Source organism: Balaenoptera musculus, chromosome 7 (assembly GCF_009873245.2).
Source record: "Balaenoptera musculus isolate JJ_BM4_2016_0621 chromosome 7, mBalMus1.pri.v3, whole genome shotgun sequence".
In the NCBI taxonomy this organism is placed as follows: Eukaryota; Metazoa; Chordata; class Mammalia; order Artiodactyla; family Balaenopteridae; genus Balaenoptera; species Balaenoptera musculus.
The window spans coordinates 30899419-30918395 of NC_045791.1; positions in this window are offsets into that span (position 1 = coordinate 30899419).

Sequence of the window (18977 nt, forward strand, 5' to 3'; positions counted from 1 at the left end):
GGGAAGGGTAAGCTGGGACGAAGAGAGAGAGTGGCAGGACATACACACACTACCAAATGGAAATTTGATAGCTAGTGGGAAGCAGCTGCATAGCACAGGGTGATCAGCTTGGTGCTTTGTGACCACCTAGAGGGGTGGGATAGGGAGGATGTGAGGGAGATGCAAGAGGGAGGAGATATGGGGATATATGTATAGCTGATTCAGTTTGCTATAAAGCAGAATGTAACACATCATTGTAAAGCAATTATACTGCAATAAAGATGTTTTAAAAAAACAGAATGACAGAATGAATTAGGTCTATATGTTCTGTCATGGAAAGAAATCTATGGTATGATGTTTTCTAAAAAAGACTTAGAATCCTATAGTTGATTCCATTTTTATTTTTTGTATGTTTATATGTGTTTATATATATCCAAATATGTGTGTGTGTATATGCTATGTGTATGTATACATATAGACATATATATATAACATATGTGTATATATATGTGTGACTGGGGATATAGATATAGATATATAGACATTTGAACATGAATGAAAATGTAAATATTTAAGCAAACTCAATATAATGGTTTCCTCTTTTTTCTAGGGAGACTTTTATTTTAAATAATGGAACTATTTTTATTGTTTAAAAAGCTAAAAACAATTTTAAAGTAAATTTTAAAATATTCCAGTTCTTTTATGATCAAAATAGTATCCATTTTCAGTCAATAAATATGCACATAAATGACTTTCAAAACCAAGGGAATGGACAATGTCGCCTAGGAAAGAACGCAGGAAAGTGTGGCCTAAGACAGCAGGCGTGGGCAACTCAAGAATGAACTTAGGTTTTATGGGACATATAATTTGGGTGGCTCTCTTTAAGGAAAATTATGAAAATTTATAAATTCAAAATTAGATATATTAGAATGAGAAATTACATATGTAAAAATGATGATAAATACCACCAACATCACAGAGTCCAGAACAATTGTATAATATTTACAAATATTAACTGCTTCACCCATTGTTAATTACTCATTTCCCCTATTTTTTGGCTGCATATTCTGATTGCCTTTTCACATTACAAATACTTTGTAATATTATTTTCCACTGGAAGAGTAATCTGGTCTTTCCTGTAGCATTTTTCTCCTCCCTTACCGACAGTCATTCAGTGCTGGGGCCACATTCATTGTCATGGTGCTACTTTTGCCTTGCTCCCTCATGTCACAACAGCAGGTGAGTTGGCTAGGGGGATAACTGGCAATAAACTCATTAACTTGACATGACTATGAACCATACAAATGTAACCCACTCAATCCAGAGGAAATATATCTTCAACCCAAATAGCCTTTAACAAGATTCCAAAAATTCTCATGGATAATCCAACACCATGAACATGATGGCAAGCATGATGGGGGAGTTGGAATGGAAAGAGACTGTTGCCTCTACCCCTGTGGTTATACTATTTTACTTTCGAAAATTTTGCAAAAACATATGACCCTGTGAGCCCTTTGCCCAGAGTTTTGGAAAGTGGCCATGCGACGGAGAGTTAGCATGGCAGCAAATCTGGCTCTGGGTAAGCTAGAGGAGCCTACAAAGGAGACTGAAGAAGAGTCATCAGAAGTATAGTAGAAAAATCAAGATGGTGAGGTATCTTAGGAACCAAGGGGGGCTTCCCTGGTGGCGCAGTGGTTAAGAATCCGCCTGCCAATGCAGGGGACACGGGTTTGAGCCCTGGTCCGGGAAGATCCCACATGCCGCGGAGCAGCTAAGCCCTTGTGTCACAACTACTGAGCCCGTGTGCCACAACTACTGAAGCCCGCATGCCTAGAGTCCATGCTCCGTAACATGAGAAGCCACCTCAGTGAGAAGCCCGCCCACCACAATGAAGAGTAGCCTCCGCTCGCCGCAACTAGGCAAAGCCTGCATGCAGCAACGAAGACCCAACGCAGCTAAAAATAAATAAATAAATAAATTTATAAAAAAAGAAAAAGAAACCAAGGGAAGAGAGTTTTTCTGAAAGAGCATGAAAATTATATCAAATTTTGCTGATAGGTTGAATAATATGAAAAAGAGAAAAATAATCACGGGATTTAGTACCATAGAGGTCATTGTCGACTTTGACAGAGCCATGTAAGTGGAATAGTAGGGGTGAAAACAAGATTAGAGCTAGTTATGGAATGTACTGACAGTGAGAAAGTGAAAACAGAAATTTATTCAGCTACTTTGAGGACAAGATTGCCTTCCCATGTTTTGGAACACTTTGATTATGTCAGCATGGGATTAACTTCTTTGTGTTCTCATTCACCATACAAAAATTATCTCTACATGTTTTACCCCTTTTATACTGAGAGTTCCTTATGATTCAGGACAAGAACTTTTTCACCTTCTATCTCCAATGCCTACTACGTGGAAGAAAATGAGTAAATATTTGTTGAATAAATGAATGTCTTTCAGATATGGCTTATTCAACCTCTTGTTCTCTAGGAGTTTTTATGTCCTCCTAAGTTAAGAAAAAATTTCATTCTTCTGAAAGAGGAATACATAGGATCTCACATCTGTTTATTTTTCTCCCAAGTTATATAAAAAGAGAGAAAAAAAAAGATCAAAATTTTCATTCTTATGAAATTCAACACAACTAACAGTTATTACACACTAACTACTTTCTAGACCCAAAGGACTCAAAATGAAAAAGATATTGTCCAGACAGACAGAAAATGGAAAAAAGTTGAATATAATCTGAGAAATAATAAGATAGATGCCCAATGATCCCAGATGTGGCCATGAAAAGGACTCCCTGGGAGAGAGGTAGCCTGAGCTGAAGTTTTAAGAGGGCAGGAATTATCCAAGTGAAGTAGAAACTTCATTCCAGGGAAATTGTACCATGTGTCAGAAATGCAAAAAAAAAAAAAAAAAAAATCGGTAGCATAAGAGGCAAGAAATAGAATAAATGTGAAAAAGTTTCAGGGGCCAGATTGTGAACTAGATTGTAAGGGATGCAAAGAAACTAGGGCATTAGCCTTCAGATGACAGGAAAACACTGAAGAAGTCAAGTCAGAATTATATGGGAAGCAGAAGTTCGGCTTTCAAGTGCCTCTTGAAAATTAAAATATGGCTACTCATTCATGAGGGACCTTGCCTCCTATATCCTGTTCCCAAGGAACTAAACGATTCTTTTATTCCTGGTTAGGACTTCTCCTGTCCAGGTAACCCCTGCTATGCACTGCCCCAAAGTCTTGAAAAGTTCTGGAAGTAAACCTCAGCGCAGCGGCAGTACAGTCACAGTGTGTCTGCTGACTACTTAAGAGTGAACACACAGAGCAGCCATGTGCTGGCCACACATTCCAGTGGGGATTCTACCATCTGTTTTTGTGTTCTCACAGCCATTCAGACTTCCAGTTCATACCAGCTCGACACCACTTCCAAGCAGAACTTTGAACAGTTAGAACAGAGAGAAAGTTTATGGATAGGCAGCAAGCTTTACCAAGGGCTGAACACACCCACACAGAAGAAGCAAAGTTAGGGCAACATTATAATAATATTCAGGGTAATAATAACTTGCCAAGGCAACAAGTGGAGTTGGTGGTAGTAGAACCAGTGGCGCGAACAGGGCCCAGAGACTGACTCTGTTACAAAGTCATACATGATGGATGTTGGGGAGTCCAAAAAGTGTTTTTACCTATGGGGACAAACCTGCTTTCAGTGGTCTCTGTGTTACTAATTTATTCAATCCTTCTCTTAGTGCTGTGAGAAAGGTATCTGATTATCATCCACTGTTATGGGTTAAATTGTGTTCCCCAAAACATATACTGACCTTCCATACTCTGCACCCTCATTCTCTGAATGTGACCTTATTTGAAAATAGGGACATTGCAAATGTAATCAAGTTAAGATGAAATCAAGTTAAGATGGGCGGGCTTTAATCCAGCATGACTCGTGTCCTTAAAAAAAGAGAGAAATTTGGACACATACATGGGGAGACTGTCATGCTAAGACAGAGGCACAGATTGGAGCGATGCATCTACAAGCCAAGGAACACCAAGGATTGCTGGCCCTCACCAGAGCTGGGAGAGAGGACTGGAACAGATTATCCCTCAGAGCCCCCAGGAAGGAACCCGCCCTGTTGACATCTTGATTTTGGACTTCTGTCCTCCAAAACTGTGCAAAAGAAATTTCTGTTGTTTTAAATCACCCAGTTCATGGTACTGTTATGGCCATACTAAGAAATCAGTACACTCCCTTTAATAGATAAGGAGATGATATCTAGAGAGGCCAAGTACCTTGCTTAGAGTCACAGATAATGAAACAGCCAGTTTTTGAATCCAGCTCTGCCTGACTCTAGGGCCAAGCTGTCTCCTGGCCCACAATATTGCCTTCTCATGGGGTGATGCTTGCACGACAAGACATTTGGGCTCCTAGGACCCTCTTTTAAATACATGTGTATTTTGTTTTGCTCTGTTTACCACCTACAATATCTATAATAGTACTGGGGGAAGATTCCTTGGTGCAGTAATTTTGAATACAATGGAAAAGAATGTTAAGAATATTCTCATATTCTTCAATTAAGAATCAATATTAAGACCATACATAGTCTTAATACTTTCTTGTTAATGATTATCAATAATAATATCCTCTTATGCTTAAAGAGAAAAATATTTAGTTTTGAATACATTTAGCTTAGCATAAGCACACACAGCTATGAACATCATGCAATGGTATGGTATCAACTTCCAGTGAGCAGTGCCTGAAAATAACCCTTAGCCAGTATGTTCTGGTCCAGAATGTGAACAAACCCCTTTTTCATTCATTGTCCAAATTCTGTTAATCCTCTTCAGTGGATCCCCCACAGTTCTCCATTCTATTTGGCTTTTATCTGTCTAAGGGCATAAACCAGACTTGGGAACAAAGCTCCTTGAAGCTTTGTCTTGAATTGTTCCATCCTGATATTCCTCCCTCCGATGTGGTTTGCAAAATGCTGGCTTCCTGCCTGAGTCAGAAACGGCTTTTCTCCACACGTCATCAGACTGTTGTGTTTATCTGTGTTCTTACAGCTCCTCAGTCTCTGCTCTTCCTTTGGGAGGGACAGGGATAGGGCTTGTTGAACTCCATTGCTGAAAAGAGAGCCTCCTTTGTAAGAATCTGAAATGAATCAGGTCTTCCCTGCCCAGCACCAGAAGACTTTTGGTCACACCATTAAATCTCCCCCTGAAAACAATAGCTCATGGTGTGTTTGTCTAATCACTGAATGTTCACTGGAATTTATGCTATGAGGCTTCACCTCTGATCATAGTTTCTAATAGTGCTCAACATGATTACACAGCACAGTAAAAACTGAACATGCAGATCCCTCCTTCCTGAAGGTTCAGATACGTATTTAGAATTCTAACGTTGAAGGGTGGTGTTAAACACTTTGTTTATTCTCACAGTTGTTTCATCTTTAACTGTTAGGAAAAGAGGATAGAATGGCAGATGGGCTACTAAACCCATAACAATGCTGTTTGAAATTCTTGTTGTTTCTATTTCACACAAATTGGAATTTAATGAAAACATTTAAACATAAAATATGCACGAATAGATGAACCTTGGAAAAAACTTTTTTCATGAGTAAAATGGAAAACAGAGTCCAAAAAAGTGAGAGTCTCAAGACTTTGGGTAGAAACTGAGAGCACAAAACTCTACGTAATTAAGCTATATATTAACCATGGCTCCCCACTACTGCCAACAGTCCTCAATATTTCCTTCTACTGAGTGAAATGTTCTTCTAGATTTTTGAAATCATGGATCTCAGAAAGCCAGAGATTTTAAGATGCCATACATATATGCAATTATGCATTCTTTCTGAATATAAAACTCTGTAAATGTGTGCATGTATACGTGTGCACATGAGTGTATGTGAGTATATGTACGTGATGCTCATTGTGAAGTTGCCAACTCTCATTCTTTCAGAATGAGGTATTTCCATTTATTGTCTCAATTTCAATCTGCCTGGGGCCTAAAATAAAGACAGTCACAATTGATTTCAGTTGGATATTTAGAAACTCATTCAGATTCTTTCTGAGTCAATTAGATGATTGCAAGTTGGCAGCTCACTAAATTTCCTGCTGGGAACTAGATTGCAAGGAGAAAAAAAACAAAAAAAACAAATAAAGATATAATGCGCCAATTGTCCATCAAGAATCAAGAGTCCTGGATAAGATCATAACTGAAACACCTGTTCTCATATTTTCTGGGGCCCATTTTGAGTACAAAGATGAAGAAAATATATTCATACTATATCCATTGATTTCTTTGTCTTTCACACAGAAAGTGGGAATGGGTGGTAGCAGTGTTTACACCACAGTAGTTGTTACTTCATGAGGCATGTCATGAGATCAATTTCATCTGAAGCAAACAATGGTTTAGTTCTCTTTCTTGCTGTTGCTCCACTTTGAGGTGAGTAAAATGTCCTATATAAAGGTCTGAAGATATCCAGAAGCACTGTCAAATATAAGGACTCATGCCATATGTCATACTAGATAATCAAACAATAGGATGACCTCTAAACAATTTCATAGGGTTCTATCATCTTTCCAGCTGTAGGCCTCTCTGTGAGATAAATGCTGGCATGCCTCTTGTCCTTTTAAAAACTAGTAGTAAAAAAAATTACACATGGGATGGTTTGAAAATCATTGATTCAATAGTTACCAAGAGGGTTAAGTTTTTCAGTTAGGTTATTATTTTAAGTATACTTAGTTATCTAAAGCAGGGGTCAGCAAACTTCTCTGTAAAGGGCCAGAGACTTTTAGATTTTGCAGTCTCCATCTCAACTACTCAATTTTGCCATTGTATCGTGAAAGCAGCCATGGGCATGTAATGGATGAATGTGATTGTGTTCCAATAAAACTTTATTTATGAACACTGAAATTTGAATTTTATATTATTTTCACATGTAATAAAATATTTTTCTTCTGATTTTTAAAAAAAATGTAAAACCATTCTTAGCTCACAGTTCATAAAAAACAGGATTTGGCCATGTACTGATCTAAAGAAATAACTCTGATGTGGACTATATCTCACCCTATCAATATCAATACCTTATGCTGCCTAAAGCTCAATTCTATATATCACAGGAATAAAAGGCCATGGCAACTAGAAAAAACAACACTGCTTTGTGTGCCAGAAAGAATTAAAAATCCCTTCCACTGCTTTCCTCCAAATCACATAATTTATTGACTGTCCCTTTGTCTGTGATTGAAGGATCTAAGGAAAGAAATTAATATCTTAATTATTTGACAAGGTCAAGTAGAGATATGTTCAGACTAATGAAATATTCTAATCAACTATAGGTTGTCCCATTTATGCATGAAGTCACTATAAGGGCTGCAGGGACGTGTGGAGGTCTCTTGAACATGAGAACAAACATTTCATCAGCCATAAACCTTCCATCTAGAAACCTGATTATTGATCGACCATTTTACTAACACACTTTATAAGAAGACTCAAATTAATAAGAAGGTGAAACCTAAAGAGAATACGTAGACTATATTCTATATAAATGCATAAATAAATAAATGTATGATTTATTTATAAATCGTATAATATATAATACAAATAAATATATAAATAAAATCTGTTTCAAATTTGTTTCCAAACAAGTAGTTAGCAGAGGCTTCTGATATTCATGGAAGGGAAAAGGTATTTTCATAACTGAATCTGATTTAAATGTAAAAACCTCACAGTGATTTAAAAAATCATGGGACATGTCAGAAAAAGTATTTAAGTATCGTTCAAATTAAAGAGATTTTGCTAGAACACTTTAATGTGCAAAGTTGTCTCTGTTGTTAAGTAACAAATCCAAAATGTGACATATTCTTCCTTGTAAATGGGAGGAGGCAATAGTGTCTTCCCCATCCCTAGTTCTTTATGGAAAAAAAAAAAGAGAGAGAAATGCTTTAATTACAATAAGTGAACGGGAGCAGACAGGGTCCATGTCATAGGAGGCTTCCCTATTTGAGGCGCTGTTTTAGCTCGCTCTGTCCTGGGTGTGAAGTGGTTAGTTACATCCTGAGATGGTCTTGCCAGAAAGATATTTAGTGTGTTACACAGGAAATCTTCTGGAGCTTTGTAATGGGAAAGCCGTTTTCACCTCAGATCCCAGCAAAGATGTTCTGAAGTAAGCAGAGGGTGAAATCTTCCTCTCACCACCAACATCACCACAGTCCATGAAATGCTGTTCATGGCACAGAATTCAGCAGGCAGACCATGACAGCAATTATAGTTAGAGAATTTAAAATAAACAGCAAACCTAATCTGTGTTGTGAGAGAAAGGAGAACCTAAAGAATACCTCCTGAATAACTTCAGTAGATTTTACGCACATCAATTAAGGCCCCAGCAGGGAAAAAAAAGGCACACTTTATCTGAATAATTAAGGAGAATTTAATAAAGGGACTTTTTATTATAGCATAGGAATTGCTTAGGAAAAGCCACAGAGAAGTGAAACATTTTAGGGTTTGCATCCACGCTTACAAATCCCAGGCCAGAACGGGCAGGGAAAGAACCAGTAACTAGCACCTGGAGGGACACCTTTGTGGTATAAGCTGCATGCCAGGAGATGGAGACTTCAGGCCAACCCACAGCAACCTGACAGGGGCGGACGCCGGGGAATAAATACACCAGCCTCACATTCCTCCTTCTCTCCAATTTTCTGGGGCTCCCCACTGGTCAAACCTCACCAAAAGCTAATAAGCATTTGCTTTTGCTGTACTCCATTCAAGTCAGCCTCTGGGACAAGGGTAGCGTGAAGAGGATGAAGGGAGCTGTTTCTGCCGGGGCAGAAGAGAGACATCAGCACCTCCTGTATCTACATGGAATGAGGAATGATCCCTCAACTGCCAAATGGCAAGTTGTCTGGAAATTACATAACAGAAAAGAGGTAAAATATTTGAGATCTTTGGATAAAAGTTGATAAACACATATTTTGAAATGCAAAGACACACCATTAGGGTCATAGACATCTCAGGCTTATAAAATGGAGATATATACAAATGAACAGAAAGTTCTTTCCAAACCATTAGAGGTGGCGTATTTATAAGTGCAATTCCCCATGTCCTCCAACTCAAAGACACATTGAAAGAACCAAATCAGAAGAGACAAACCACAAAGAGAAATCTAAAGGACAAAATTTGAGGGTCAGCAAAATTGATAGGAGAAATCCTTACAAAGGGAAGTAAAAAATTAAGAAAAAGTTTTAAGGAGTGCCACAAAAGCTGAAGGGAAAAAAATGTTTCAGCGTGAAGGAGTCCAAATTTTTGAAAGCAACAGAGAAAAAGAGAAGACAGAAGATTGAAGACCATTTCCTTTGGAGAAATATAACTAGTGGAATTGGGGAGACAATACAAAACTCTCACTCTGCCTTGTTATACTTAGCTATAATTTTCAGTGTCTTTTTCAAAAAGCATGTATTATTTTCATAATCAAAACAAAAGACCAAACAACAACCAACAAGTACTAAGTTCTGAATTAAATGCCATTCTCTTAGAATCTGTGGATAATAGGGAGGACATGGCAAAGCTCCTGGCACAAAGAAGACCTTCTGTGTTTGGGAATTCATTGCATGAACAAATGTGGCCACAGGTGAAGTAAACAACTCTTCAGGAAGCTGAGTAGTAAAGGGGAAGAGAACAGTAGGCTCTACCTCAGGCTTAAATTACTACAAAGAAGTATAAAATTGTTTTTTAGATACAGACTTTGCTCCTAATAGCCTACTTGTTTCTGCATCATCTTACCAGCAGTCAGAGAGTTACTATTAGCCTCCTCAGTAACTTATGGCATGCTACAATACCAATGAAAGACAGAGGGAGGGAAGAAAGTCAGGCTCAAGAGGGATTGTCTGTAGGACTAGCCTCTTTGGAAAATAATTTAGTGGTACAAGTAACAGAGCTAATATGACTCAAGTGTACTGCAGGCCTGTGTCAGTATCCGAGGGGGTTGGATTTAAAGACTGGTTGAGGCATTGGAGGTTCTTAGCAAGTTGCAGTGCTTAGAGTTAGGTAGCAGAGCCATGGTTCTGGGTGGTCTTTCCCAGTGAAAATATAGCATTAGTTGGCAACTGACTGTCATAGTAACATTCCACACAAAATGGTTTGCAAGTTTGGAGTAAGGTCTGGGCTTGTCGCTAGGGAAGGGCTGCAGTCTAAATGGCGGAACAAAGAACAATGTTTTAGGTCAAATTATGATGACAGGGCCTACTTATTCATTAAGCACAGTGCCTGGAGCCCATGACACTTACAGGGGCCCATGAATTTTTTTCAAATTTTAATTTCTCTTAAAATCAGAAGAAAAAGGAAGATAATAGTAATAAGTATATAATAAACAATCCAGCTTGGATCTCTACCCACTTGAACTGATTTATAAGAGTCAAAGGTAATAGTAAAATCTTTAACATGATTGATCCCACATCTCTGGTTTTCAAAAGTAAGAGCAGTTAATCCTTCAAGAAACCTGGGACAGAAAGTAAGGAGCTAAGGGGAAAGTAACAATCTAGAAAGATTAAAGGAGAGGACAGTTTTCTTGCTGAAAGATTTACGTGATTTTTTAACTTGCTCCCTGAACCTTTTCCCATCCATGAAAATACAAGAGGGAGTAAGCAAGGCAGTATTAGCCTTATCAACCATAAAACCTATCAACAAGAAGCCTCCAGTGTTCCCCATCTGTGGGGAAGAAAGCATTCTGACCTCTCTGAAAACATGCTAAGGAGAAACATAATCTTGCTCACTGGAATCACTTTTCAGCTCAGTGTACACTCAAATGCATGAGGCTCCAAGTGGGAAATGAGGATGTGAAAGTCACTCAAGGTAAAGAAAGATCACTTTACAACAGATACCTGCACCAAAGGCTAGAATGGACACTTCATGACCATTTCTAGCTACTGGGTAACCTTTTGAATGAGAACCTACATATGCAAATTTAGACGGCAGAGTAGTCATCAATGGAACCAAAGGACACTGTTTCCTTAATGAGACCCATGTCTCAAGGTATTGTAATGACATTGCCAAATATATCAAAGTTCCGTTTGTGTATGCTTTTGTTAGGTGAATAAAACATAAAATCAAGAGGTAAAGTTATTTTTTGTATGCTCCTAAAAGTTTATACATAAAAAAATCAAAGCTCTTTATTTTTTCTTCCAGTTTTGAGATATAATTGATATACAGTACTGTGTAAGTTTAAGGTGTACAGCATAATGATTTGACTTATATACATCATGAAATAATTACCACAATAAGTTTAGGTGAACATCTATCATCTCGTATAGATACAAAATAAAAGAAAAAAAATATTTTCCTTGTGATGAGGACTCTTAGGATTTAATTTTGGTGGGATCCAACCAAGAAACCAAGATATCTCTATCTGTATTTCTGAACTTTCAATTGTCTTTCCAACTGACAGCATCAGACAGCATAGAAATCCAGCTGAAATTCCCTTTGAATGGTCAGTGTTAGAAAAGTAAATACTGTGTGATCTCCAGACAGCAGAATAACAATCCAAGTTCTCAGGGTGGCAGCTGATCTGTCAATGAAGCTTTTACTCAATGAAAAGTCCCTGGTGTAATTAAACATTTTCTAGGGCAAAGCAGAGCCATGAGTCATCCTACTAGAAACAATATCAAAGAGGGTGGCAGAGAATGCCATTTACCAGGATCTTGTCACTCACAGTAAGCCTATATTTAGATAAGTTAAAGCTGAAATCTGAGCTGTGTTTGATGACAGATCCATGGGCACAAATGGGCTACAGTTTGCTTGAAATGCAAAATGGATAACATCCTACCTGCTCTGGGCAAAAAACAACTTAGCACCTACAATTCCAAATCATCAGATCTTAACCTTCAAACTTGTTTGCTGAAACTAGTCTAGTAACTTCAAACCAAATAACTTAGAGCTTGGGGAATCGATAAAACTAATCTGGAATGGCCTGTCTTTTGACACAACAAAGTTCTGGGGCTAGAAGCTAGAGGAGGAGAAAATAATCTTCCCAAGTCTTAAAAATTGTCTGAGGATCATGAATCACTACTTAATGATAATTGCATGTAAAATATTTTGAAATTGTATTTAAAGGAAGTTAACTGTAAATAACAACATGTAATAGGATATTCTTTGAAGAAAGGAGCTAGAAATAAAAATTAAATTTGCACATTTGAACATACTTATTCTAATTAAACACAGAACACTTAACTGACATTAGCAATATCTATAGTATGAAAAAGACTACACTAAAAATTTTACAATTCGAAACGCTATTTAAGATTAAAAGCAATCAAAAAGAAAATTAATACACTTGACTACAAATATATATATAAATATTTTATTTCCTAAAACAATATGAAACAAAATTTTTAAATCTTTTTTGATCCACCTCCTAGAGTAATGGAAATAAAAACAAAAATAAACAAATAGGACCTAATGAAACTTAAAAGCTTTGGCAAAGCAAAGGAAACTACAAGCAAGACAAAAAGACAACCCTCAGAATGGGGGAAAATATTTGCAAACGAATCAACGGACAAAGGATTAATCTCCAAAATATATGAACAGCTCATGCAGCTCAATATTAAAAAAACAAACAACCCAATCCAAAAATGGGCAGAAGACCTAAATGGACATTTCTCCAAAGAAGACATACAGATGGCCAAGAAGCACATGAAAAGCTGCTCAACATCACTAATTATTAGAGAAATGCAAATCAAAACTACAGTGAGGTATCACCTCACACCAGTTAGAATGGGTATCATCAGAAAATGTACAAACAACAAATGCTGGAGAGGGTGTGGAGAAAAGGGAACCCTCTTGCACTGGTGGTGGGAATGTACATTGATACAGCCACTATGGAGAACAGTATGGCAGTTCCTTAAAAAACTAAAAATAGAACTACCATACGACCCAGCAATCCCACTACGGAGCATATACCCAGAGAAAACCATAATTCAAAAAGACACATGCACCCCAATGTTCACTGCAGCACTATTTACGATAGCCAGGTCATGGAAGCAACCTAAATGCCCATTGACAGACGAATGGACAAAGAAGATGTGGTACATATATACAATGGAATATTACTCAGCCATAAAAAGGAACGAAATTGGGTCATCTGTAGAGATATGGATGAATCTAGAGACTGTCATACAGAGTGAAGTAAGTCAGAAAGAGAAGAACAAATATCGTATATTAACGCATATACGTGGAACCTAGAAAAATGGTACAGATGAACCAGTTTGCAGGGCAGAAATTGAGACACAGATGTAGAGAACAAATGTATGGACACCAAGGGGGGAAAGTGGCGGGGGTGTGGTGGTGTGATGAATTGGGAGATTGGGATTGACATATATACACTAATATGTATAAAATGGACAACTAATAAGAACCTGCTGTATAAATAAATTAAATAAAATTAAAAAATTAAAAAAATAGAACATTTTTAACAAACATGGCAATGTTCTGAGTCAATTTGTACATGCTTTTAATTAATCTAAATTACATATCAACAAAAGATAAACCATTTAAGCATAAATGGATGAATGACATTAATGTATATTTCACAAAAGAAAAATACAAATGGCTGGTAAACCTTTTATAAACAAATGCAAATTAAAATGAGAATAAAAATGGCATCTTTTAAAATGTTAAATTATCAAATTTCTAAAAAAATAATAATATCCAATAATGCTTACAATAACACTGGTGGGAGTATAAATTGGAGGAACATTTCTAGAAACAATTTGATTACAGTTATCAGAAGCCTGAACAAAATGTTTAAATCAAACAAATGGACCTTGGGAACTTGTTTGGAGGTTCCAGTAAGGGAACACAACTATTCATATATCCCTGAAGGAAGAATAGTCATCATTTCAACTTCCAGGGAAGTGCCATTAGGACTGATGAAGGAATAAAGAAATACTCAGCTCCTCAGATCAGCAGAATACTGGAAATAATTTAGGAGACGTAAGCTACAAGTAGATCATTTATACAAACCCTTTTTGAGCTGTTCATTTTCCTTCTGAGAATCAACTCCTAGGTAATAATCAGAATATATACCCATATATTTACTCGCAAAGATGTTGGTTGCATTATAATTTATAACAGAAAAGAGAAAAATAAAATTTTCCAGTAAAAGGGACAAAGTTTCATTCATATTAATATATATTGTATCTATTAAAGTATATTTTTAAAGCTAGGTTGTTAAATAAAAATAAAATCTTTTGATAAAAGCCTATGAGCTTTACAATAGGAGAGTATATCTAGGCAGGAAAACTACAGATATTGACCTCTGGATTGTAGAATTATGAGATTTTTAACTCTTTTACAATGAATATCTGTCTATGAAATCAGAAAAGTCTGTTATACTACTTTTTGAAAGTTGTAAATACAGCACCAAAAATCTATTTGATAAAAATGATTGATTTAATGCCAGTTTATCATAGTAACCAAAATGCAGTCTTCCTTCAAATGACATTGTAGAAGCCTTAAATTTTCATAAAATCTTTTCTATATTCTTTTAAAAATAAATCTCATTAGCTGATTATTCTGTGCTTCATTCAGTTTCCTGCTCTGTAACATGGAAAAGTTGTAAATACAATTGTACCTTTCATGAATTCAATACCATATCACCTTTTGACATTTTTAACAACCTTTGTACAATGGGGGGTGGGGGGAAGGAACTAGTAAATGCTGTTTTCACCATTGGCTTCCTATGGATTTGTACTATCTAATGTTCTGAAAAGAGTTTTGGACCACCTCTAAATAACAGCTGTGAGGGAGAACTGCGGTATTTCAATCCTTGTTTTTGGCAGTAAGTATTTGTTTTTAATGTGAAAGCAACAACGAAAGAAAACCTTTCCCATCTGCTTTTATCAGCAAGAAAGTCAAATGGAAGTCAGTATCCTCAGCAAATAGCACTTGACTTTAGTGCACAAACACATCCTTCATTTACAGACACAGCCTCCTAAGGTGTTAGGTCAACACTGGAATGATAAATAGTCAGGGGCCAGGTTGCTTAGGGAGATTTTAGCAATTTTGAATAGGGCTCTCCTACATTCTCCATTTGGGGTTGCTTGTCTATAGAACTGAATCTCCAGGTAGGGATTCTGAAACAACAATCCCATTTTTTGCAAACACAAGCATGTTGGGGTAATTTTTTCCTTGCTCAAAACTGTCTCTACCTTAGAGATCAATCAATAATCAACCTTTGTGAACTTGTCAAATATCTACTTTATAAATATCAGGAGTCCAGGTGACTGCCAGGTCAGTAGACCATTATATAGGGCCACATAAAAGGGATAATGAAAGTCACCAAGAAACATCAGTATGTAAAGTAACAACACAGCTGCTAATTAAAAGTGACTTGGGAAATTGGATCAGGATGGCAAATAGAGCAAATGTGTTTCTCTCTAAGTCCCAACCCAAGTCTCCACAAATGACAGAAAACACACCCATTTTCTTTAATTGTAAGTTCATTACAGCGTTGGAAAAGCATAAGAGAGATAAATTTGGGCCAGAAATGTTAGGAAATCTCTGCCACATGGAAAGCATTTGAAATAAATACGCACAGAAGAAAACTGCCACAAAAGGTAGAAGGAGCTTCAAAGTTGCTCTGTGCCCAGAGAGCTGAGGCAACGATCAGCGTGATTTGTTGTATAGACACATTTGGAGAAGTTTAGCAGTCTAACCAATTGCTCCCTGCCCCCAACCACACCACACCACACCACACACACACACACACACACACACACACACCAGTAGCAGCAGCAGCGGCAGCAGCAGAGATCTTTGAAAGTCTACAGCAATGAGTGTGTGAACATGGACCAAAGAGGCAGTACAGAATCCTACTATCAGGAGGAAAAGGAAGTTTCAATGATGAGAAACTGAGCTACTCATATACACCACCAACTTCATGTCTTACCATTCCCCTGAAGTTAGGTAGGCTACAATAAACAGAACCACACCTACAGACAGGTAAATAGGGACTCTCTGATACAAAGATGACATCCAACCACAATTATGACATATTTCAAGGAAACCAACTTCATGAAGTAAATGCACCAAACTAAGAAGAATTAACACCTGAGGGAACAAACTTAACAGAGCAAACAGGAGACCCTGAAAGAACATTTTTAAAATTGAGGTATAATTTACATAAATAAATACCTAAATCTTAAGAGTTCCATGTGATGAATTTTGATAATTGTATACACTATGTAACTAACACTCCCAAATAAGATTTGAAACATTTATATCACTTCAGGAAGTTGTGTCTTGTCCCTTGCCCCACAATTTCCCCATCCCAGGCAACAACATTCCAATTTAAATTACCACAGAATAATTTCATATGTTCTTGATTTCATATAAATAGTATATATTCTTTCAAACAACCTAATGTTTTTGACATTCATCTATGTTGTGTACATTTTTAGTTAACCAACAGTATTCCATTGTATAATTATATATTATTGATCCATTCTCCTGTTGAAGGACATTTGGCTTGTTTCCAGTTTGGGGCTATTATGAATAGAGCTGCTATGAACATTCTTGTACAAGTATTTTTGGGTAAGAATGGAATTTCAGGGCCATAGGGTAGATAGAAGTTTAACCCTATTTGAAAAAAAGCCAAATAGTTCTCAAAAGTTTGTACCGTTTCACACTCTAACCCGCAACGTATTATATTTCTGTTTGCCCCACATCCTAACCAACATTTGGTTCTGTCAATCATTTTTATTTTAGCAATTCTAGTGGGTATGGGATATATTACACTTGGTACCTTGTTCAATAATCAATCCGCTGTGTGTGTATGGGTCCATTTCTGGACTCTCTGCTTGTTTAAATACAAATAGTCAATATCACATTTTCTTTATGATTGTGGTTTTATAGTAAGTCCGAAAGCAGGTAATGTAAACTTTGTCATTTTATTCTTCTTTTTCAAGACTGTTTGGTGTAGTCTAGATTCTTTACATTTCTGTATAAATTTAGAAAAAAATTGTTAGTTTCCAGGGAGGAAAAACTTGGAGTTTTAAATGAGTTTGCTTTGAATCTAAGGATCAGTTTGAAAAGAATGGATATCTTAACAATACTGAGTCTTTGCAAGTAGTGAAAGCATATAGTCTTACTCCGATCCCAATCTTAGGGGGAAAAGTTTACTATTCCATTAAGTATAAAACTAACTGAAAGATTTTTAAAATAGGTGTTCTTTATCAGATTTAGGATGTTTCCTTATATTCCTCATTTGCTGAAACTTTGTGTTATGAAAGAGTACTGAATTGGTCAAAAATTCCCCCCAACCATCTATTGAGATAATCATAATGTTTCTGATTTATTCCAATAATGTGGTGAGTTACACTGACTGAAAATTAAACTAAAATAAAATATAATTAAAATGAACATTTAAAAATATTAAACCTTGCATTTCTGAAGTAACATTTACTTTGGAATAATGTATTGTCTATTTATACACTGCTGGATTCAATTTGCTAATATTTTGATGATAATTTTTACATCTGTAATCATGAGGGATATTAGACCTAAATTTTCTTTTCTTGTAATAGGTTTATCAGGTTCTGGTATCAGGGTAATGCTGGCCTCATAAAATAAGGTAGGAAGTACTCCCATCTACTACTCTATTTTCTGTCAGGGTTTGTGTAAATTTGGGGTTATATATTCCCAAATTTATATACATGAATTCAAATATTTGATAGAATTAACCAGTGAAGCCATTTGGTCCTGGGGTTTTCTTTTCTTTGAGGAAAGTTTCAAAATTACTAATTCAACTTCTTTAATAGATATTTAACTATTCATATTTTCTATTTCTTCTTGATTCAGCTGCACTAAATTGTAGGAACTGTAGTGATGTCTCCATTTTTATTCCTCATATGTGTATTTTGTATTTTCTCTCCTTTTTTTTTGATCAATCTTACCACAGGTTTATCAATTTTACTAATGACAATAAAGAACCATATTTACTTGTCCATTTCTACTTCATTAATCTTTATTAATTATGAAAATTCTCAGTCATTATTCCTTAAAATATTTCCTCTGTCCCATTATTAATCTTCCCTCCTTCTGGAACTCTAACTACATATTTTTGGTATTCCCAATACAGATGTCAGATGCTCTGTTCCTTTTATTTTTTAAATTTTTAATGCTTATTTGGAAATTTTCTAGTGACCTACATTCAAATTCACTGATTCTTTCCTCTCTTCTGTCTAGTCTGTTAATGGCACCAAGGTATGCTTCATTTCTGATGAGTGTGCATGTATATCTCACTTTTTATACTTTTATTCTCTAGTGATATTACCCACCTCTTCTCATATGATGTCCAATTTTTTTATTAGACCCTAATGTCTATATTCAGTTTTTTAATGTTTCTGTCTGATAATTACAATAACTGGTTCATCTCTGGGCATGCTGCTATTGACTGCTTCCTCTCTTTCGTGGATCATATTTTCCTGCTTCTTTGTGTATCTTATAACTTTTGATTGCATACAAGCTATTTTGTGATAAAAATAAACCACAATAGAAATTAAAGAAATAAAATTACTTCCAGTATAAAGCATGCCCCTTCCTCTGTCAGGCCTTAGTGTTGAGGGCTGAGCCACTTTAATCTGTAGTTGAGGTGAATCTGGGCTTTGCTGCAGTTTATTTAGACTCAGTTTACCTCTGGTTTCAGATGTTTTGAGGAAAAGATCAGGACTATCCATTCACTGGAACTTGGAATCTGAACCTTTGGTGACGTCTTCGTGCTCTACTGCTTGCTTATAAGCTTTCCAAACCATGAGAAGTCTCTTTCTACACCTTGTGAGATTGCTCTTTGCTCTACTGCCCTCCTCCTAGTTTTCAGCACTTGGTGGGGGTATAAATTACCCTGGAGGGATTTCCCCCAGCTCTCTTGTCTTACAGCAGCCTTCAAGGGGGCACTGCTTTGCACTTGGTAAAACCTCCATACATCCGTATGCCTCAAACATGCCCTGCCACCAGGCTTT